This window comes from Pezoporus occidentalis, unplaced genomic scaffold (assembly GCF_034315485.1).
Source record: "Pezoporus occidentalis ecotype Australia unplaced genomic scaffold, CSIRO_AGI_Poc_V1 ctg11, whole genome shotgun sequence".
Taxonomy (NCBI): Eukaryota; Metazoa; Chordata; class Aves; order Psittaciformes; family Psittacidae; genus Pezoporus; species Pezoporus occidentalis.
Window position 1 is genome coordinate 13,453,149 of NW_026912886.1, and position 23,395 is coordinate 13,476,543.

Consider the following 23,395-nt stretch of genomic DNA (forward strand, 5'->3'; position numbering starts at 1 on the left):
TTTTAGCAATTCACATGAAAACAGTGGTCAGATCTTGTCATGTCAAATTAAGTCTGACAGCTCAGAAGTTAAACCAGTTTAGCTTGTTTTAACAGCTACACTTCAGTGATTCTGGGCTATTAAACTCTTTGGGAAACCTTCCACACTTTATTAGGGAAAGGAAATTTATATAGTGCAAGGAAGAAAAACATACGTGATTGCCAACATATACACAGTGACTCTGGTAATAACATCAGTTTGTATAGGTTGTTAGTATCCAGTACAAAGCTGTATGCTTTTGTGTGAAGAAAAGATACATGGATGCGATGGACAACTTCCCCTAAAACTATCATTAAGGTGAACAAGAATGATTATTCAGTCACTCATTTGGGAAACTAAATTCAGTAAAGTGAATTTATCCATGACATTATTTCTTCAGGCTGAGCTCTATACCGAAACATATATATTAAATTTGGTCAAGCTTGCAACTAAATCTGAGCATTAGGTTTGTCCACCACTTAAATCCCATGGTGTAAACCTGTGGGAGGAGTTTGAGTGAAGTTCTGTTTCCTGCCCCAGTTCCTATCTCCTTTGAAGGCCACAGACATGCTCATTAGTAGGATGCAATGTGTATGTCAGGCTCATGGCTCTGTTCAGGGAACAGAAAAGCCTCTTGCTCACCCACTAAAAACCATCAGGTATTGCGTCCACTCAGGCATGGCAACAAGCCAGCTCAAATCTCAGGCTGAAGCTCTTAAAGGCAGGGTGCAGAAGGAAGAAGTCTGCAGGCATGGTGGGATCAGAAAACAATTTTCCAAACCTGAAAACCTGGGAGGCTGGGATGAGGAGGACAGAGCCTGAAATCAGATTTAATGTTTCATTAAGCTGCGTAGAGACCCTTATATTTTATCTCCTTAGCATGGCCACTGCAGACTTGAACAAGTGGTGATGGTTCTTCTGTCCTGACTTACCATAGAGGGTCTAAACCTAGGGTATTGAACGTTAAGTGGTTTGAATGATAGTACAATGCCACCCCACTATTCTGTTTAGATTCAGGTAGCAACTCAACATGTCTTCAAGGCTCTTCTTCTCACATCAGCGTTTCTTCATCAAGGTCAGTCTAGCACTTAAGTTTTCTGGACAATTTAGATTAGGGCTTTTTAGATCTCTTGCTACACAGCAGGTTTTCAAAACTATTATATCTTAATTTTCCATATCAAGTAATTTGGCGATGATTAATATCACTATTGCATATATTATCAGTTCCCACTCCTTACCTTTTTTTCTATCCCTCTTTATGCATTCAAGAATTACCAGCAAGTTTCAGTCACAGCTGGTGATCTACCACGGCTTTTACCTTCTCTTGAAGATTTCTGAATATAGCTCTGCTCTGCTTCCTTCTGGTCTGTTGATGTGTATGCTCTGCAGTAGTGCATCAAGACAGACTGTGTACAAGCCATCTTCACAGAAATGCTGTTTTTTGACTGATTTCATATTAACAACATGTTGAGAGCCGTCACCCAGTCTTTAATCCCTTTAACATATGCACAATTGGTTTTAATAAAAATATCATGTAGTACTGATTGTGTCTGTGCATTAACAACAAAATGTGCAGCCCAAAATATCTATGTCAAAACTGTTTGCCAAAGCTTATTTTCAATATGTTCACTGGCTAGCATAAGGCCAGCATCCTTACCCTGGAGGAGGTGTTTTAAGGGCTAGAAAAATATTTTAGAATGGCAATAACTGATAATATTGGCTGGTAGAATTTAAGTAGGAACATGTTTTGCTGTGCTTCATAGCCTAGGTAAATACCAGGGCTTCAGTAAGCCTTCAAACAGATGCTTAGTTTTCTTTTTATCATTTCTCCTGAGTTATTACTCTAATACAGAGCAGTGATTTAAGTGCTGATAAGTAACTCCCGGTGAGGCTTGACTGCAATAGTGTGAGGAGCTGCTGTCTGCTTGGTGGTTCTACCAGAAGCTCCTGACTGTGTGGTGAAGTCAAAGGACTTCAGTGAATACCTGATAATGAACTGATTTAGCACAAAATCCTCTGCTTGCTTGAAAGCAAGCATTGACATGAATAGTGAAAAAGGTAGACACAGCGAAAAGCAGTGCAGATATGGATGTGTTTTTCCTCTGCCTTTCTCTTGAACCATCTCTGTAAGAAGTGGTTGCTTCTAGAACCATCACAGTTACTATGAACTGGAAACTAAGCATGTTCATAAAACCCAAGGTCATGCATGACTTCTGTTGGACTGCACCAGGTAATCTAGGAATTAAATGACAGTAACTTCCATTAAAAAGTGCCCTCGAAAAGCAGGAGTGTGTATGTGTAAGCACGTGCTTTGAAAACTGTTCTTGATGGTACATCTTTCTTTGATCTATCTGAAACAAATAGCTCTAATGCATTCCATTTAACTTTGCTTCCAACTGTCAAAAAATGGAGGAAAGCTGACTATAGTGTTTGTTTTCAGAATCCTACTGCCAACATTTTTTCTTCACGGGAGAAGACTGAAAGAACAACAAATCTCTTCTTTGCTGCCTTGGTCATTATAGTTTATTTTCACTAAAATAATACTACCTCAGTATTTGAAACTTTCTATGCAGGTGGGCAGTGTGAGACTGCAAGAGATCAATCAGTTCAGGTATAGGCTAATTATTAGGACAGGAGAGAAGGCAGTTTTAATATACTTCTGTATCAAGGGCTAGTGTTATTACAAAAGCCGGCTGGAAAACCGTGTATCATGATGATGAGTATTGCTTTAATACTTAGGCAGGTGTCAAGAATGTAATGGAAGCAAAGGGTGCACATGGATAATTTCTGGGCTCTTTTGGGACTCAGACTACTGAGGATAACTGGGATAACTTTTCTGATTCCTATTTTGTAAAAAGGGAGAAGCAGAAGGTTGTTAGCATCTAACGCATGAAAATCTATGGAGAGGTTCAAAGGTACCAGTAGAGCACAACATCATTGTGGAATGTTGTTTGCTCTGCAGAGGGTAACATTCTAAGGCTATATTAATTTGGAGAAAAGATAAGCATTTGGAAAAGACTGTCTCATATTGTGGCCTACAAAAGAGGTAAGTGAAGCACTCAGAATGCTCATTGCATATATATAAGGAAATGACAAAAAATAATAAAACCAAGTTTTACCTTAGAAACACATTTACAGATCCTGTGTTTGGCTTAAAGTAAGGGACCAGATTTGTGAAAATGTAATCAATCTTTTTTGCTGTGTGGCAGGTAGGAAGACAACTTTTCAAACTTAAATGCAAACCTTCAGGAATCCTCTTTTTATGTGAGTTTTTCTCTTCAGAGTAGTTTAAAATGATCGCCTGAGAGAAGTTCATGTGTGAACTTCAAATCTTATGAAGAAGTTAGTATGATATTTGTTTGCTTGTATGTATGTACTTTTCTCTGGTACTGTCTGTCACCAACTAGCTCCAAACTGATGCCAGTGTCTTTGATACGTTTCTGTCTATGGGTTTAGGCAGGTATAGGTGTACCTGTGTATCAATATGTGTACAGTCTCAGTGTATCACTAACTAAAAGGATAAATTCGTCCTATGGACCTATGCACCTGCGCTTTGGCACATGTGAATCTGAGCTGAGAAACTGAAACTATTTTATGAAATTAATTATGCTTGAAATATATGTAAAGAAAATGTGTCTGAATGACAGATAATTAAAATAAGAGCTGTCTTTTTTCCTAATGAATGTATCATTAGAGTTACAATGGTGGTGGGGGGGAAAGGGTTTAAAGGAAAATCATACCAGCAAGGCAGTGGGAAATGCTAATCTCAGAAGAGGTTACAGGAGAGTACACAGGAGCCAGTGTACTAGAGAAAAACACAGGGATATCATCAGGGCAGTATAACAGCATCATGATTGTCTTTGACAACACAATGGGTCTTTGCATATAACGTAAGCCCAAAATTGGACTATGCTAGTGAGATTGAGATAATGGCAATTAGAAAAAAAAGGAGGTAAAGTGGTTTTGAGTGCCAAATTATCCCCTCCTGAGCCTGATCAAATGCCCACTGTAACCAGTGCAAACATCTGTTGACTTGGGTAGGCACTGGAACAGGCTCTGTAATTCAGGTTTTTCCTGTTGGTTTGTGCTATTTATTTTATCAGACTGCTGCCAGAGTGACCTTGAGAATGACCCAAAGAAGAAGTCAAATTACACTTCTGACTTTGCTCTTATTTTGGTTTTAGGTGAGATAAGGAAATCTGAAGCCTTAACTCACAAATCAGTAATAAGGGGAGAAGAAACTGCATGAAATAGTCCCCTCCTCCCAAAATGGGTAAAGAAAGAGCACTTACAAATCAAAGGGACAATAAAATGTTTATCCAAGAGCCAGAATATGTTCTCCTTTATACAGATGTAAATCAGAAATAGTGTGTTGAAACGTTTCAGGTCATACCTGTAGGAATGATGTAACAGTGCTGAGTTCACCTTTGCATGGCATGATTGTACATGGCTCCTTTGAACATGTTTTGTCACAGAATTTTTCACCAGATCAGACTTGATGGATGCTAGTGAAAGCTTTTGTGAGAGTCCATGATAGTTTCAAAGTGTCTGGAACTCCACTGTCCACAAACATTGAGATAAATGCCTATCTTCAGCCCTTTCCTTCCTCACATTCATATATGTGGAGTGGAATTTGGCTTCTTGCCTCACAAATCTCAAAGGACTAGGGTAAATTTATGTAATAAGCAACATGGAATATGCAAGATGTCTATATGGGAAACTCTAGATTATATGGTAGTCTATACTGTAGTAGTAGCTACATAATAGTTCTACATGAAGTAGCTAAAACTGCAACAGGGAGATTAAAGTCTGCTGAAGGGCCTCCATAATCTGGGCAATCTGTTAAAGGACTATACATAATGAATGTTATCCTTCTCTGTACCTGAATGCTTAAAATTCATTTTCACTCTGTCTTCTCAAACTGAGGTTGTCAAATTGGTGCCAAGTAAGACAAGTTTATAATATATATTATGTACCTTGGAAGTAGGTGGATGCTAGTTCCACTCAATTTAACTGTGTTGCCTTTGAGGACAATTTGTTCTGACCTAGAGCGTGAAGCCTGTATACGAATCAGCGCTTTAAGTATGCTACCAAAAGAACTTGCTTGAATTAATAGAGAAAATAATTCATATAACTCTGGTGGGTTGGGTGGGAGAACAGTCATACAGATCCAGTTCATTGGTATGTGCTCACCTTCTGGTTGATTTCCTTTCCTAACTCAGCTGGTTTAAATTACTTGGCTTTGTCCCAGTAGAGGTGGGACCCATTCTAGTGGTTGTTTTTCAGCCTTTCTGTAAGACTTTGGACATACTGCTTCTCTTTTCTGTGTCTTTTCTTTTCTGATGTGTAAAACGGGGTAACTGTAATTATCTACCTATTAGTAAGTTACTTTTTGAAAGTATTGAAGCTACAGGGTCAAGGAAGTGTGAAATATTAACAAAGCAGAATAAGATCATCATGCTGAATAGCACATTTGAGAACTGTAACCTTCTGTTTGAAAGATGCACTTTGGTTTGTTCAGGTGTAATTTTGCCTATGGATGCGTATCCAGCACTTTTCATTATAACTGTACAAATTAGCTATGTAGCTTTTATTGGTAAGAGCTGTGAAATACATGTGGCCATGCAAGTCACAAGGCTTTCTTGTCCCTGACTGTATATGCTAACTCTTAAATTTTAAAGAAAGATATTCTAATTTTCTTGGAAGAAGCAGAAGGTTAAGAAAGCTTTAAGCAGTTTGTTGTTTCTGGGTGGGATTTTTGGGAAAATTACTCATAGATTAATGAATAAGGTTGCATTAATTTAATTTCTTTTGTGCAAAGCAATTCTATAGAACTTTATTTGACAGCTACAAGGTTGGATACTACTTTGTTTTGTCTGAAATATTTGGAGCTCTGATAAGGTATTCAAATACTTGATTCAGAGTATAGAACAGAGAACTGCACTGGCCAGCAAGGGTGGGGAGCCTGTAGTCTGTGTTTTAGTTTGGGCATGGGGGATGTTTTATGAATGAATAAAAGCTAAGTTCAGCAAGACATATCCTCAAATGAATAAATGAGAAACAAGCTTGTGTAAATTTACTATGCAAGATCTACCCAGGAAGTGCTTGGCATATCCTGCTATTAGAGAGGAAACATCCAATCCATCTAAAAACAAGAAGACACTAAAAATTATTAGTTGTGTTTTGTGACCTCTCAGGCATAATTAGACATTGTCTGAGTCACCTGTGCAGTGCTATAGGGAGGTATGTTGCAGAGAATACAAATACCAGGCTGGTCATGAATAGTTATGCCAATTCTGATTGTACTACAGTTTTCTGTTACATATCCTCTAAGGTACAGCAGAAAGAAGCCTGCCATTTTAATGAATGTTTCTGGTGTACAGAGAAAGATGATATAGTCAAGCATAGGTCATCTATAGCCCTTAGTATCAGCTGTGGCATACATGCCATTATATCATAATACCATTTTATTCCTCATGATCTTTGATCAGTGCTAATGATCAAAGTTTGCATAGCAGCCAAGAGAATCATGAGACAGTAGATATTTATAGCTTATGGCCAATTCTGATTACTCTATAGCAGCTTTCCCAGTGTTCTGTAGTTTGATTGATGTCATTGGCATGCTTCAGCATTCAGAATATATCAAATAAATTTGCTATGCTTTGAACATGAAAGAGAAGTAAAACACTGATAATTTAAGAAACCAGAAAAGTGGGGGAGATAGGAGGTACGCATTGCTGCATGCCCTTTGGCAACTAATGCCATACAAACGCTTAGCAATACGGTGCATGCATGCCAATTGCTAAGCAGCCTCTTTAAGGCAAGGTTTTACCTCCACTGTAAGAGTGCTGCTATTCAAAGGGGCTGATAAATGAAATCTGAACTGCATATGCTGCAGTGGAGAGGAGGACAGGAGCAAGAGACAGCTGTTTGGGGTGACTGCTTTACAAGCAGAAGCCTTTCAGTTCCATCAATCAGACAATGTGAAAGGCCCAAATCCAAAGGCACCAGCATCCCAACCCCTTTGATCCCGATCCTAACAGTGTGCCAGTCACTGATGAAAATGCATTACAATGTGAGAATGGTCCATTTTCTGCCTTCCTTTTTCTGAGAGTCGGTATTTGTCAGACTTAACTAGTTAATGATTCTGCCCTCTCTCTTCTTTGTGCCATGAGGAATCTCGCTGCAGAGGTGACAATTGTTTATAGTCAATGAGCAGTTAAAGTGTAAGCAGTCCATGGTATCTGTAGGAGATACTGTCCTGCAAAGGGTTAAGCATTGACTCACTTCAAAATCGATGGCAAAATTATGCATACATTTTCCTCACCGAGACAGTATTTGGTTGAGACCTGTGAGGCCATGCCGTGGATATGAGACTAACATATTGATTCCAGTGAAAGCAATGTTATGGTGGCCTTGTGCTGAGGCTGTGACTCTGGTTTTAGGAAATGTGTGTTCTGTGCCTATTCCTACCACAGCCTTGTGTCTATATCAATGCTTTCTGCCAATACCAAGCCCAAGATTTCCCATCAAATGAGGTTTTCCTACCTGTGAGTCTGCAAAACAGTTTGCAGCTTGTCTTCAAGTTCATGTGGCAACTTGTCTGCCCAAATACATCATTCATGTCACCATGCAGGAAATATCCGTATAGGTACTTAGGTGTGCCAGGAGATCAGGTATGACAGAAGATGCTCTGAGAGGTATAAACTCTGTGGTTTTAGCCCATTAGATTTTTGTATTGTAAGCTTTCCATCTGCAAAATGGGAGTTAAAAAAAAATATTCCCTTATCTATCATGACGATGTAAGCATTTTTTGGATGCCTGTGTATGCATAGTGCCATGTCCAAGGGCTCTGATTCCAAGCCCTTCAATAATGAAAACTACGCTTCTGTGTGGAGAAGTGCACGTGAGACCTGTCCCTCCATCTGTGAAAGCCAGTCTCATTTTTTCCAGTGTGTAACATCTTATTATCAGGCTTTCTTACTGATTCACAAACATGAGAGTTTGTAGGATAATAAAGAAAATGGGCAGCACACTTGGGTGATCTTCTTTGCTTCTTTCTTCTTTAAAAGCAATTTGTATGACAGTGAGTATCATAGCAATAGAGTTAAGCCATGTCATTAATTTCCATCTATGGTAGATGGAGAATGTTAAACTCTAGGCACCTGAGTGGATCATCAAACTCTTCTACCACATAATGACTCTAAATAATCATATTCATCATAATTAGTACCATTAATAATGGTAAAAATAAACACTTGTACCTCAGACCATTAGTAATAGTAATCTTGTCATCATCCATGAAAATTACTAGACCCAGTTATTTTTCACAGTGGGGTGCAGATATGAGATATATAATTAAAATATTAATTACATATTTGATACAGCTTCAACTATCATTATTATATTATATTGGCTTCATTATTATACTTTCCATATGTTACCTTGTATATATTGTGTTTAATAAGGTGTTAAAAAGTGGCTTTGTGTTCCTGAGATCAATATATGCTGGAAAGAAAAATGTATATGAATCCAGAGGCAGGGAAGAAATGGGATTCAAACTGTGGTTAAATGAATTTTTGTCATTCAACCCTGTACTAAGAGGTGACAAAGTTGGCATAAAGTTAATCCTAGTCATAAATCCTCACTATAGAATTTAAGTGATACTTAGGTGACATTTAATGGTTATTTTTACCTGAGTAGATTAAATGGAAAGAATACTAGTTAGCTGAATGGGAGAGATGAGCTTTAGGAAAGAACAACGTTATCTAAAGTTTTTAGCTCTTTTAAGTACAAGTTCTTCCTGTCAGCCTAAACAGAAGCTCTTCTACTAGTACACTTGCAAGTAGTGCTTTTGCACGCAAAACTGAATTAGTATAAGCAGGGGGAAGGTATAATCTGAGGATGAATAACGAGACAGCACATTTTGTTAAAAATGATGGTGCATTTAAGAGTGAAAAGTCTTTTGTGAGGAGTTTTTTCCTTTCCATGGTGGTTAATTGTCCATCTCTTCCTTACCTGTTTTTAGAAGTAAAACACAGACCCCAGTGTTATGCCTGTATCCCTAACCCTGGAAGATTTTTTGTTTATGCTGTCTGCTCCTGTTGCCTTGCTTTGTGACATTCAGGGGATTTCTTGGTATCCTTTTGGAGCTGGGGATAGTCATTGTCTCTCTTTCACTGCAGGAAAGGACAAGAACGCGTTTTTCCCATTTTCAAAGCTGTTTGCAACATTTCCAAATTTTTTTACTATTGCATTTAAACAGCACGAACATAGTTTCCAGAATAGACAGTAGTAGACAAAGAAAGCTTCTATTATCTCTTTAGCATTTTCTTAAGGAACCCTAATATACACCTATCCCAGAACACCTTCACACCTTCTGGAGCTTAATGGATAATTAAGTAATGAAGTTAATGAATTTTATTTTGAAAAAGAAATAATAAAAACATCCCCAAACCAGGTTATACCTGTAAAGGGTGGGAGATGTTTTCAGAGTATAAAACTGAATAGGATTGACACAAGATTCTTTTCGATTCCTACCAATGTTGAGAAGCTTGTTCACTGATGTAGTGTGAAACTGTCATTTGCCTGAGAGCAGTTGATAGCTGTACAAATCAGGCATTTTTATTTAATTTGTAATTTGGCAAAACCAAAGATCGCAGGCTTGCCTTCAACCTCATGCGTGCATTCATGCCACCACCCAGGTTAAACTTCTTGTATCCTGATGAGTGAACATATTTTGGCAGTATGTGATCCCATTATCATTGTGCTGAGGCACCTGCATATGAAAACAGAGTCTATTTTCCCATGAAGATGGCATTCAGGGAGACAGCTTTCACCACCTACCTGTTAATATCTGTAAAGGTATTATATGGTGGAACTTTTCATCTTCCTCCTTAATAGTCAACCTGAGTCTCCTCTAACGCACAGCTTTGCACCCATGGAAAGTAATTTCTTTCAGAAGTAGGCAGCAATAATAAAACCTTATCATCTGCTTCACACCAGACATTGAGTGTGGTTGTAAATAAAACCTTATCACACTGCTTTGGACTTGATAGCATAAACAGTGTTTGCACTAGGATTTCTTTCTGGTTTGACCCGCTTTATTGGCTTCATTGAGCCAGGCTGTGGCTACTTTCCCCCTCAACGCATAGGATATTTTTACAAGGTTTTTGGGAAAGGATGCTTTGAATTCTAAATGAATCTAGAGCACCCATCTGAAGTACAGATATCTCCTCTGGTAAACCTCCTCTGTAGGGTAGTCAAATGAGGACAGGCAATACAAGTTCAAGTGCCTGACTGTCCAGAAAGTAATAAAACTCTTCCAACAGATTGGGAAAGCAGCTGATTAATAAACTTTGCCAAAATGCTATTTTGGATGCTTTCCGTGCTATAGATTACTCTCGGACTAAAAATGCCTCATGGTTTTCTCAGTATTTATTATTGAGGCTTTTTATAATTTTTACACTTACCTAAAGCTACTCAAGTATGACATCCAGTGGCAGTGGCTCAAAGTTTAGGACACAAACAAGTTTTGTCATCAAATGGAGTTTTCCTAGTAGGAATGAGATGTTTATTCTTGGCAAACTGAAGATAATCGCTTCCAGATTTCGGAGCTGGTGCGACTGAAGGCCTGGACTTTTGAGGAGGCTGATGAACCCAATAAAAGCTCCATGAAAAATTCAACTCTTCATTAGATCCTCCTTGTCACTAAGGTTTATTATAGCTGCTTATTTGGGATTAACAGAATACTCTTAATATGTTATTAGACCAGTTAGACTTACACTAACACAAATAGGGACAAATTAATATATCAGGGAAAAACCTGAGAAGTTCTATATGTATATGATTTTTTGCTTTAGCAGCAGGTTTTTATGATGTCTAAGACATAATTTGGGATTGTAGAATTTAATGTAAGCATTATTACATAACTCATCTTCCCTGAAAAAAGGAAACATCATTTTGCTGAGTCCCTTTATACTCTGAGGTATAGCTGCTTAATACAGGAGTTTACTTGGATCACTTACTGATTCTTCACAAATGGCATTGTGGTAATGTGTAAGAATAGCAACAGCATATATTAAAACATCTTTATAATCAGAATAATAATGAAGAGCCTGTAGATATGAGCATCCCAAAGTTTTCCCAATGCTTTAATAAGTGCTGAGCTACCATTACAATTCCTGAATTATTCAGAGCTATAATTTGGAGTCACGAGGCTTTAGTATGCTGCAGATGCAGCGTTAAGGCTTCCAGGGTCATGGTAGATATTAAAAATTGTTATGGAGAGATCTAGATTGCTAATCACACAATGGCAGAAATGTTGTAGTGCCCTAGAATTACAAATAATTTAACAGGCTCTAACCAGTGGTAAGTCCCTTCTCTCCCATTCCCCAAACCACAGGATGTACAGCAATGCTTCTGTGAGAATAAAAGAGTGCAAAATATCCTCAAGGATGTGTCTCAAGAATCCTATAAGCAATGGAATAAGAGTAGAAGGAGCCCATATGGGGGGAAATAGAGCCTCCTCATGGACTGGAAAGGCGGTGACTAACCACTATACTGAGGCTGTAATTATAATTTCCTTATAAGAGTAGAGAAGTCAAGGTTTCAGAAAGCAAAAAAAAAATCTATTTACAGAAAAATATTATGCTTTTCATTTGATAGAAAAAGTAATTATTGCAAAGGGACCCATGGAAGATCTTGAAGACAGTCACCCTCCTTTTAATAAGTGCTTGTGGCAGCTAAGTGGGGATCAGGAGTATTCTTTATCAGGTTTGCATTCAAGTAGTACTAAATATATGCAGGTAGGAATTAAATAGTATCTGAGTTTAATTAAAATTATAAAAAAAAAGGGGGGAGAAGAATGGTTGGTAGACTGCTCGACTGCATTTTAACCAGTAACCTCAGACCCTAATTAGAAATGCTTTTCATATCTCCTCCATGCAAGGGCTTAATCTGACGTGAGTCTGTGAGCGAGGGGACCAGTGTTAATTCTGCATTCGATCTTGGTTTGTATGGAGGCAGGCAATGCTGATTGACCGAGTTGCAGCACAGATCCTATGACCTTGCTGGGATTTTCATGTGAGGTGTTAATTGAGAGGGTGGGTTAATCTTTGAGCATCATTGTCCCTGAGCTGAGGACAAAGTTTGTGCTCTCTGTTTCCTTGCTCAACAGTATATTTGATCTCTACCTCCTTCCCTTTATGACAGTTTAGCAAGTCTGCAGAAAATTTGCCCTTGATCAGTTTATTGGTGGAGAATTATCTCTTACTGGTTTTGTTTGATTTTTATGATCTTGTTTTGGAGAAAAAATGGTTAACTGGGATGAAAACCAAAATATCCTTCTCCTTGTTGTCTCTTCCCAGTCCACTCCAATGAGACTATCGCCAGGTGGGGGGAGCAACATTTTGAGATTAATTATATTAAAGAAAACTACAAGGCACAATTTCAAAGTTATTTAATCTGAGTGCTGGTTGAATATAAGCTCTTTTTATTGCTCCTGAGTGGAAAGCCTAAAATAATTACAAAACCAAAGAGATATTACAGGGGACAGTGTTTTATAAGAATATACAGGTTAGAGTTTTCATACAGGATTTGTATAATGCAAGAAAACACAGCCATGTGATACTACTGTCTTATTTATTTTTACAAATAAGGAATGTCTTTTTTTCTTCCTGTGTTGCTCTACAGGCCTGTTGTTTTGAGTGTGTAAGTATGGTAGCAGCAGAAGCAATGGAGATCGCACAGGAAAAGCTGTGAATCAACAGTGGTTAAAAAAGCACAAATGATTGCTGTCTTTGACACGCAAAGGATGTCTCTGGTTCTATTGCACTGTCTGTAGATGAGTTTAATTGCAAAGTTTTCAAACCCAAAACTCCTTTCAGAGCGAAGTACAGGTAACCCTTGCAAAGGCTGGGCAGCGTGTTCTGTGCCTTGTCCTCTGCCAGGCCCACCATTGGTAGTGTGGAAAGGAAGGAGACTATCCTGCTTGCTGCTGGAGATGGGATGGCTTTAGCCTGTTTTGAAGAGTTTGGGTCTGGTTGAGTGGCTATGAAACGTACAGTAAACAAACATGGGATGCTGTGGTTTTTACATGCGTGACTTAGGTGGTTGTGTGACCTTTATGAGGCTTCTTCCATCTGAATGGTGCTTTTGCCTATGCCAGAATCATTCCAGAGGGGGTCTGTGGTAGGCGAGATTTCTGTGCAGTGTGATGAGCAAGTGTGGTGCCTTGATATGCCACCAAGTTGTGATCCAGTGCAGACCTAGCCTCAAGTCTTCCAAGCTCTCTTAAATAGTTCCCTGGTAAAATCACAATCTTTGGGAAATTGCTCCCTGTGGGGACAACGGGAGATTATTATTATTTTGTTTATTATTATTGTTTTCTAAAGCAATGGCACCACACTGCTGGAGAGTAACTTAAATCAGCAAGAATTTAATAGCTTCCTTGGCCGGGTGCAAAGCTACAGGTCAGCTCTTGGATTTATGTCCCTGTATAGGTTCCAGTTGTAGAGAGGCTCATGTAGCAGTAGTCAGCAGTCTTCTAAGGCAGTTACGCCAGATTGTATTTTTCTTTTTTAAAGTTTAAGAATATTGATAGAAACTCAGTGGGAGCTAGGAAATGCTGGCGTTTGCTTCAGCGTCTATATCTTGCTTTGATGTGAGGCATTGGAGCCTATGCTTGGGCTTCACTGAGAGCCAGGAGCTGGGAGAGCTGGTGCTTCTCAGTCTTCCCTCAAGATGCTCTTACTCCATGATCCTGGCCTTGCTCCTAAAAGGCTAATGCTATTACAATCCACCCACGTGTTATCTGTAACTGCTGACCACTTTCTTAAGCCACCCTGCAGTCTTTGAGGAAAAGAATTAATTCTGGAGTTGTGAAAAAGGCAGAAATTCAGTTTTTCAAAGGATTTGGAGGGTTTGGAATTTGGCTGCTGTTCATACTGGAATGAAATGTGACATTTTCAAATTCTTGGCAGAGGAGAATTCTCAAAAAAAAAAAAAGCTGCTTTTCAGATTGATCAAAATGGTCCATCCTGGGTTGGATTTACTTGATTTCATAATCTACCAGAAAAAAAACAATGAAATACAAGTCATTGCGAAACGAGGAATCAAGAAGATCAAAACAAAACTCTCCTTCCCAAAAAATCAAGGCAAATTGGTATGATTCATTGACCCACTTCAGTTTTATAAATCCATATTTTCTAATTCAAAAGGAGGTTATTGAGGGGTTTACAGGAACCCCTAGATTATTTCTCAGTTTGCTTATGAGATAAAGATGACTTCTTGAGATCTCTACTGATTTCCAGGATTTGGTGAATTTCAGTAAAATAAATGTTTATTGCATGAGAGATGAGAATTGCTTCTGATGTTTGCAGCAAAAGCAACTTCTATGGGCTGCAGGACTGCAGTCTGCTGTTTGTGTTAATCATGGACAGTTATTGAAAGGATATCCTTAATCACTGGGGTGGTGCTAATAGTTGAAAGGTTTCACAATAGTAACAACTATTTTTAACACTATAATTAACTTCTGTCTAAAGGTAACTCTGTTGGTTTTAATAGTTTTGGCTTGGTATAAAGGATCATGTAAGCAAGAGTTTCTTAGTTAGGTTTGGTGAAACTCTGAGATTCTTAATGACTTTATATGTTTCCCTAGGTAAGACTCAAGGCTTGTACCATCTTTCATTAGGAATAAGAGAAACTTTGAACCATTCTTTTCTCCTGCCCTTTCTGGTGGCTACTGAAAGACTCTGTTTATGCTTTGGGGTAATTAGGTGCATTTTTGAGGTTGACAGGAAGGATGAGGACAATTAGGAGCAGCGTGTAAGTTATGTTCCCTTTTCAAACCGCAAACACATCGATGGAAGAAACCAACAGCCCAACACGCTGTGCTGAGGCACAGCAAGGTATAGGAAAACCCAAAGGCACGTAAGTCTTCAAAGCTGGAGGTAGGGTAGCAGCAGGGGCTAGGATGGGTTCATGCCCCAAGAGAAGAGCTGCTTGGTTCTCCAGGCTCTGTGTAGGTCCCAGTGATCTGCTGTATCCTTGTGTGGAAGAACAATTCTCCTTTGCAGTTGTTGAAATTAAGTGATGCAGTGACATACAGCTTGAAGGTTTTCATGTGCTGTGTCCCTGTAAGAGTGTTTGGGTTTGGCCCTTTGTGTAGTCAAAGTTAAGGGGGATGTTCATCAACATCATCTTTGTTGACTTACTCTAACTGTATTAGGCAACTGGTGAGTGTTCACCTATGTAATTTTGGATGAAGTATGAAATGGCTTGTGTAGCAAATGAACTATCGGCTTAATTTTTGGGGCATTAGGCCTAATGGTCTTGCAGTGCTTGTTTGTTGTTTTCTGTCACTGCCTTTAATCTGTTTTTTCAAAACTCCACTGATTCCGTAGTTATAGAAACCGCTTCACCTCATTGCTCTAGATGCTCTTGCCAGTTCAAATACGTCTGGCCCACCATAAAGAAGCAGTCTTACGGTACACTCCATCTGTGTGATGTACTTTGCCTGTAAGTAATAACAAAAAGCTTCATTAGAGAGCTAATCAACTCCCTCACCTTTGAGACCTAAAGTAATCATGTATTTCGGATGCACATCTATAAGAATGAGCCTGGTAATCACATATAGGAGAAACTGTCTTTAAGTGAGGACAGGCAAAGGCAGCAGGTGCTGTAGCTGGCTTCCTCCTGCACAGGGTTTGCCTCTTAATCCTGAGCCCCCTCTTTGAATGAAGTTTTACTTTGGCTTCTTGCAGAAAAAAGGGTTTTGGAAGCTGAGTAAACAGAGCCTGAGCCTGCACGAAGGGGATTAAGAAGGAAAGGCAAGAGTGGAAGGGAAAATGAGGATATGACAGAGGCCATAGTGAGTTCAAACAAAATTTGGCCTGCAGAAGGCAGAAGAAATCCCACTGGTGACAGGTGCCATCTTGTGGGTCATTCTGCCACTCTGCCTCCTGCCACTTTTTATAACAAGAAGAGATAAAGGAGGACTGGGCTCTTCGAGGCTTTGAATTGGAAAAGTAATTCAAAGGGATGTGAACATGGTTGGCTTCAGGGTTTGCATGATACTGTAAACATCAATGCTTTGCTTGTCAGCACTCTATGCTATTTAAGAATGTTAAATTCAGCTATAAATAGAGACTATGTGCGTGTCTAGAAACATGTAATCATAAATAGTACGAATGATAATCAAATTATTTTTACTTTATAGTAATGCAAATAAAATATTCATGCATCATGTAGGCCTAGGAAAGGTTACAGCCTGCAAACTGTGCTAATTAAAATGTAATAGCACCAAGGAGTATATGTAAGAGTTACTAATGTCCATATTTTCCCTCTTTCCTGTAAGATCTTATATTTAATGAATACATAAAAATGCAGTGGTTAGCTGGTACTTTAGCTTTGTCTTTTTTCAGGAAATATATTTTGAAGGACCGTGCAAAAAATTATCACAGCATCTACTAAGCCAAAATCAAATATACTACAATGAAACGTATATAATTTTTTTTAGAGGAAAAGATAGTCTTTCAGGTATGAACCCAAATTCCATCAGGAAATTAGAACATCATTTATTCTTAAAGGTTTCGTGATTTAAAAGAAAAATTAAAAGAAGGTCAAACCTGATGTCATATTTTAATATTATTTTTACACTAAACTTAAGGGTCTAAATTTTCAGAAATAGACTTTGGCTTTACAAATTAGTGATTTATAATACCGTCAGACCAACAAGACAAACTTGGAATTAGCTTTTTCCCTTGTTCGTACTCCTGTCCATAATATGTTGTCCTTTCAGGGACTTGTAGGAAACAGAACTGCACTGGAATGAATGAGCTGTAAGGATAGCAAGCTTTAAGCTGATGCATGCAGTTTTTTCTAAGCTTGCTGTATAGTAAGTATTTATGTAGTATTTATGCCAGAAGTCAAATAAGTTGATGTAATGTTATCTGGGTAGGGAAAAACAGCAGTGCCATTTGAGAGTGCCCATCACAGCTATAGGTGAGCTCTGTTCAGAATTTGTAAGGAGACAGCAAATCCATGAAGAATGTCAAGTAAATGTGACTGATTAATGCATTTGAAAAGAATTCTTATTCCTTTGCAAGCATTCTGTCATTATGAGGAATATGAAGATCATCAAATGCATTATTCTGTCCCCATGATTTGCTTATCCCCAGTTGTGAATCAGTGCATGAGACTTGACTGTGAATGGCTGGAGTCAATGGCCGTATTGTGCATGGGCATAATTCATGGTGATGGCAAGTGAACGCAGGCTTAATATTATTTAGTCACCTAAACTTAGGAAGTTGCATAAATGTGGCCGTGATTGAAGTGTGCTCTGTGGAACCCATCTTTGCATGTAAATAAAAGTAATTATATATATGTTCAGACTTTTTAGGACAGCAAAAAAACCTCCTGGACGTGCATTTTGCTCAGTTATTCGTGAAATTAAGAAATTATTTGTAATAAAATTTCCCGTCGGTTAATTATGACATTTTAATGGGGAAAGCTTGAAATCTTTCACAGGGTTATGAAAACAAATTAATGTTAAATATGACATTTTCCTTTGGATTTATGACATATCCCCTGGCCCCTCCCTCACCCCACACAATGCATACAAAAGGAGGTATTAACAGAAAAACAGAGATGTTGTGTGTTCTGTTATGAACAAGCTTTGTGATCTCATCCCAAGGTTTTATCCAAGCTTGAACCATCTGGCTTTGAGCTGGGGAAAAGCATGTCAGCTCTCCCCCAGAATTTCAGTGTCAGGGAGAAGGGGCAGAGTGCCTGCGCTTAATGCCAGGCCCCCTTCCCTCCCCTCCACAACCCTGCTAGAAAGACAGGAGTCAGGCACTGAAAAGCATACCAGGCATTTTTAAACACAACCCTGACATTTCCTCAGCATTTCCATAGCTAAGGCTTTCCTCCTCCCCATCCCCCTACCCCCTCTTTCAATCAAATAAGGCACCCGCTCTCTCATGCCTAGTGCAAAGAAGGAAGGGAGGGAGCGGGGAAGGGTTTGGGGGGGGGGGGGGGGGGGGGAAGTTGGCAATTTAATTCAAACAAAAGAAGCTTGAAATCTATAAGCACAGCAACTCCGAGGCTTCTGGCAAATAGAATTCTAATTAGTATGCTGCTATTTTTCTTTTAGACAGATGAGGGATGCCCCCTATTGACTCTAGCAGGCAGGCTGGTTAAAAAAAAAGGGGGGGAAGAAAAAGGGGGTGGGGGGGGAGCAGAAAAAGAGAGGGGGGGCAGGTGGGGGCTAGCCAGCAAACACTGCAGATTGCAAATTATATCGCAAACCTTGCCAAGTCCCAGCTCTTGGCATCAGATTTTTAATGACACCCTGGAAAAGGGAAAAAGAAGCCCTCAGCGAAGGGATAAAAATGAGGGGTTTTACACTGTGATAAGTCTTTGCTTAAAACCCAAATGGCCAAGCACACATTAGGGTTTTAAAATATTCATAGATAGAAGTGAAAATGAGGATATGAGGATGTACATTTGTTGCTTGGTCAATTGACAACTCATTCTGCATATTAATAAAAGGGATGATCTAATTTTAAAGGGACAGTCTGTCTTTTTTAACCATGACTTTTTTTGCGTATTATGAAGCTGAGGGCAAAACATCACAGAGGAGGCCAGCGATGACACAGAATGTTGTTTTCTTTTGATGTAGACCTGGTACTAACTACTACTTTGCTCAGGAATTCTGAGGTCTCTAAAAATACGATACCCTTCTTGTATAGTCTCTCTGATGTATGGCTGCTGAACACTTTGATTTCCCATATACCCCCCCCCTTTTTTTTTCTTTGCAGTGCATGAGGCCCTTCACAGTTGTAGGATTTTATCCACAAACAGTCAGACCATCACAGAGATGGAAGCCATTTCTTTTAATAATTAGGCCACCTTCTGTTCCAGAGAACTGCTTTTGGCATGCCTACCTCGAAATAATATGGCTTTTTTTTAATATCACAGTATATCTCCTCCCCCCCCAATACTATACAGTAAATGTGCATAAGACTGTGAATTTGTATTAATATTACATACACTACCTTGGTTCAACTAAAGGAAATCTCTTTGACCAAAGCTTTAAAACATAAATCCAAGCCCATGCATCTCAAGTGCTTCTGTTCCAGATTCACTTGGGGGTTAATTTTTTTCCTTTTAAAATCCACTTTGATTTCTTTACACCTGAAAATCCTAGTCACAATTAATGGCATGAATGTGTGCCTCTACCCTGAGTCATGGTTAAGCAGTTAAATACCAAAGGAACTCTGCCTGCTAATAATTAAAAATGCAAAACTGAACTCAAAATTATTTGCATTTACAAAACTGTAGGCACTACAAAGGGAGACTGTGTTGATACCAGACTCAAAAGTCACAGCTAATATTAATTATCTTTAAATACACACCCGTATACAAATGAAGCATTAACTTAGATCATGCAGCTAGCGGTATTTCTAACGCAGGGCTTTAGAGTTTCTGTAGATTTCTATGGCTTTCGTTAGGTTGTGTACTTACAGAAATGAGGCTTACACGATCATTTGCTTTACCTGTCAATCAGCTCCTAATATTGCTGCTTTTTTTCAACCAAACTTGACAAAAGGGCAGGAATGTCAGTGATAATTACGTTCTTGTAAGTTTGAAAACCAATTGAGGAGAAACCCCAGTAAGTGCCCCCACCGAGGGGAAGCTGGGCAGGACTCAACCCTTCCACGCTTGCTTTGGGAACAGCTGGCGGGCTGCAGCATCTCCTCATACTTCCTGAACCGAGCGTATGGTGAGGATACAGATGAAGAGCAAGGGCTAAAGGACAGGAAGGAGCCTAGCAGAAGAGTTTAGATGCATGTTGTTTAGGAAGAGCAGCTAGCTTATGTTTTCTGACATCTAGCCTTTTTTTTTTTTTCCAGCAGTAATTGCATTGGCTTTGTAAGGAAAAATTGATGCTATTATTAAGAGAGTCTGCTAATCACCGTTAAAAAGAAGAGTATTATCCCTGTAACAAGATTATAGTGTTACTAAATGTGTTCTCAAAGTTTATATTTAAAGACAGAAAGGTGATAAGTTTCTGAAGTGGGGTGTTTCATTATGTGGATCTCATTAAAATTAGCAAGTTCCCGTGACTTGAAAAATGACTGCACCATAGTATGAATGACAGACAGAAATCTGTGTTGGTTTAACACTACCTATGTTCTCCCAATGAACAGTTTTTAAAGAATAGGAACCTAAATGCAAGATATTGAAGGGGAAATGGTGCAGTAGGACAGACCAGAATGGCATTTCTCGGCACACTGATGCATTAGTCTTGGTGCAGAAGACAAGTGTCCAGACAGTGACACTGTTTGCATTTGTTCCTGGGAGAAGAAAGCCAGTCCATAAAATTCCCACTGATTTATCAGGAACTTTCCAGGATGATGGCAGGAGCTAACCGCAGTACCTCTCTGGTAGTTGTGGCTGTAAGTCAGTGGGAACCATTATTGATGTTATGAGAGCATATGGTATAATCTATATAGGGCAACATATATATATATATATATAAAAAATAGATCTAAAGCAAAAATATGTGGGATTGAGCTGATTTAATTGGAATGCCATTGACTACAAGGGGAACAGGATCAAGTCCTTCATATAATTCTTAGGTGATATTTTGTTTGTATGACAGTTTGAGAAGGAAGCTTGAGAGATTTTAAAACTATAATGTATGTTTCTGGTGTGTTGTTGGTATACATAGAAATGGAACTTGTTAAAAACTTAATCTTTTGGCTTAATTGTATCTACTAATAATGAGTTCCATGGACAAATCAGGTATGCTTAAAGAGAGAGGGTTGGGTGGAAGAAAGAAGCATTTTTGACAGTTGCTCCAACATTAACTCTACATATCTACTTAGCAGAGTTACACAGTCAAAGCACTAAGATCAAGTGTCAACTGGAACATTTGTTGAACACTAGCTATCCAATTGATAGATAAATTGGGTTACAAGGAATGGCCTATACAAAAGGAAAAATTGAAATAACTTTGATTTGTCTTTGATCCAACCCTGTGGGAAGAAGAAAAGTCAGTTTGAAGGCATCAGTGAAGCTCCAGGTGAGAGTACCAAGTGTTGCTCTCAAGTGGTTTGGAACTGTTTAGGAACAGTCAGTGCTCTGTCAATTAGTAAGAATTGTAATTATCTCTTTCAGTAAATGTTTTTGGTGGAGAAAACTTCTTATTCTCCTTTTCTCATGGACCAGTTATAGTCAGTTTGCAGGTGAAGGAAGATGACAAGTAATTTTAGCACCCAGTGGCTTAAAGGAGTTCAAATGACCACTGGAGTAATATTAACTTGTCAAATTGACCAGTATTTTCCGCCACTGTAACGGTAGAATGGATGGCTGGAGACAATAAAATTGTTTCAATTATACTGCATTAAGCATCTTCACGAAGAATTGAAAATGCAGAAAGCAAAGAGGAAAGGATCTAGGAAACATGCTCAACAATGACAAGAATTTCACTGGGACTATTTGAGTGAATACGCCATTAGAGATCTATCAGAAGAAATATCTATTGAAGGTGCAGGCAGCTAATTTGTACTTAGAATCTTAGAATTGTTTAGGTTGGAAAAGATCTTTAAGATCAAGTCCAGCTGTTAACCCACCACTGCCAAGTCCAACACTAAACCATGTCCCTAACCACCCCCTCTAGCTGACTTTAAATACCTCCAGGTGACACAACTGCTTCCCTGGGCAGCCTGTTCCAGCTCTTGACAACCTTTTCAGTGAATAGATTTTTTTCTCATATCCAATCTAAACCTCCCCTGGTGCAATTTCAGGCTGTTTTCTCTTGTCCTATTGCTTGTTACCTGGGAGAAGATACTGACCTTGCTACAACCTCCTTTCAGGTAGATGTAGAGAGCAACAAGTTCTCCCCTGAGCTGCCTTTTCTCCAGGCTTAAACAAGCCCAGTTCCCTCAGCCATTCTTCATAAGACTGGTGCTCCAGACCCTTTACCAGCTTCATTGCCCTTCTTGGACCCTCTCCAGCACCTCAATATCTCTCTTGTAAGGATGTACCCAAAACTGAACACAGTATTCAAGGTGCAGCATCACCGGTACTGAGTAGAGGGGGATGATCACTGCTGTTGGCCTTCTTGGCTGTCTGGGAACAAGCTGGCTCATGTTCAGCTGGTTGTTGACTGAGACCCCAGGTCCTTTTCTGCTGGGCAGCTTATTAGCCACTTTCCCCCAAGGCTATAGCCTTGCATGGGGTGGTTGTGACTCAGTGCTGGGTCCTGCAACTGGGCCTTGTTGAACCTCATACAACTGGGGACAGGGCATGAAGGGGAGGAATCACTGACTGTAGAGGTTGATGAATCTGGAGGAAAGGGATAAAGCAGCCACCCCTTTTTGTACACTGTGATGTGACATTATAATAAATAGAAAAGAAAATGCAGGAGCTCTGCCTCTTGCAAACTGAACACCTAAAGCCAAGCTCCAAGTAATGTGGGAATCGACTCTTGTGCCTAGAAAAATGTTGTTTGAATAAAACCTCAAATTTGCATTAGCTCTTGAATATTTGTCAGGCCAAAGCTAGAAGGAAAGTGTCTCCTTTGTGTTGCTGTGTCTATGACTTTTCTTTATTCATTGGAATGCACGAGAACATCATGGAAAAAGTTTTAACTAGCAAAAGCAAACGTGAAATATATATTTTCAGAGGATAAAAATGTTATGAGCATCTACAAACAACTGGCAGAGGGTTTGCTATGGTAAGAAAACGGCCACCTATGACCTCACTCAGATTCAGTTTGCCTTTTCACTTACTTGAAACATTTCTTTTTATATGCTGGTTTATATATTTTACTCAGTGAAATGTTTGGTTTATTTAAAAAACATAAAAGTGTAGCCAATCTCTCTGTCCACTCCAGTTAGTGGGCTCCTCTGCAACCAGTAAATCCAGCAGTAAATTATGTGTGATTTAAACACACACAGAGATTTATATTTATGCTTACAATGTCAGTATAATTTTACAGTCAAGACACAGTACATATACTCTGCTGTAAGTACTAGCTTGATATAGTAAACTCAAAAGAGCACATTGGGGGTTAGCAGTTAGAGCTGAAAGTGAAAATCAAGAAACAGCAGTAGTACTGCTTTTGTCTTCAGCGTGCTCTTCAAGATGTGAGATGCTCCAGTGGGTGGGAGACCTATGCACCACCCGCCCAATTCTGGGGATAACCCCAGCAGATATGCTTGACAATTACCTTTTCTTAAAATGCCAATTAACCCTTTCAGGGTTTTGTGGCATACTGTGAGCAAGCAGGAGAGGGGCACTCATTTATCCCTTATATTGAACATCATAACCAATTATAAGGGGGTTGGGGCAGGAGAAACAGGTC

General features: G+C 39.1%; 2 long non-coding RNA genes across 2 annotated transcripts in view; both read left to right on the top strand.

Annotated features, from left to right (window-relative positions):
* LOC134170246 (uncharacterized) overlaps nt 1-23,395 on the top strand; it is a 59,123-nt gene that overhangs the window by 800 nt on the left and 34,928 nt on the right. The gene's annotated exons all lie outside the window — the stretch shown is intronic.
* Nucleotides 15,427-17,521, top strand: LOC134170259 (uncharacterized). Its single transcript, XR_009967180.1, has 2 exons — nt 15,427-15,537; nt 15,783-17,521. It is a non-coding gene; the product is annotated as an uncharacterized LOC134170259 (long non-coding RNA).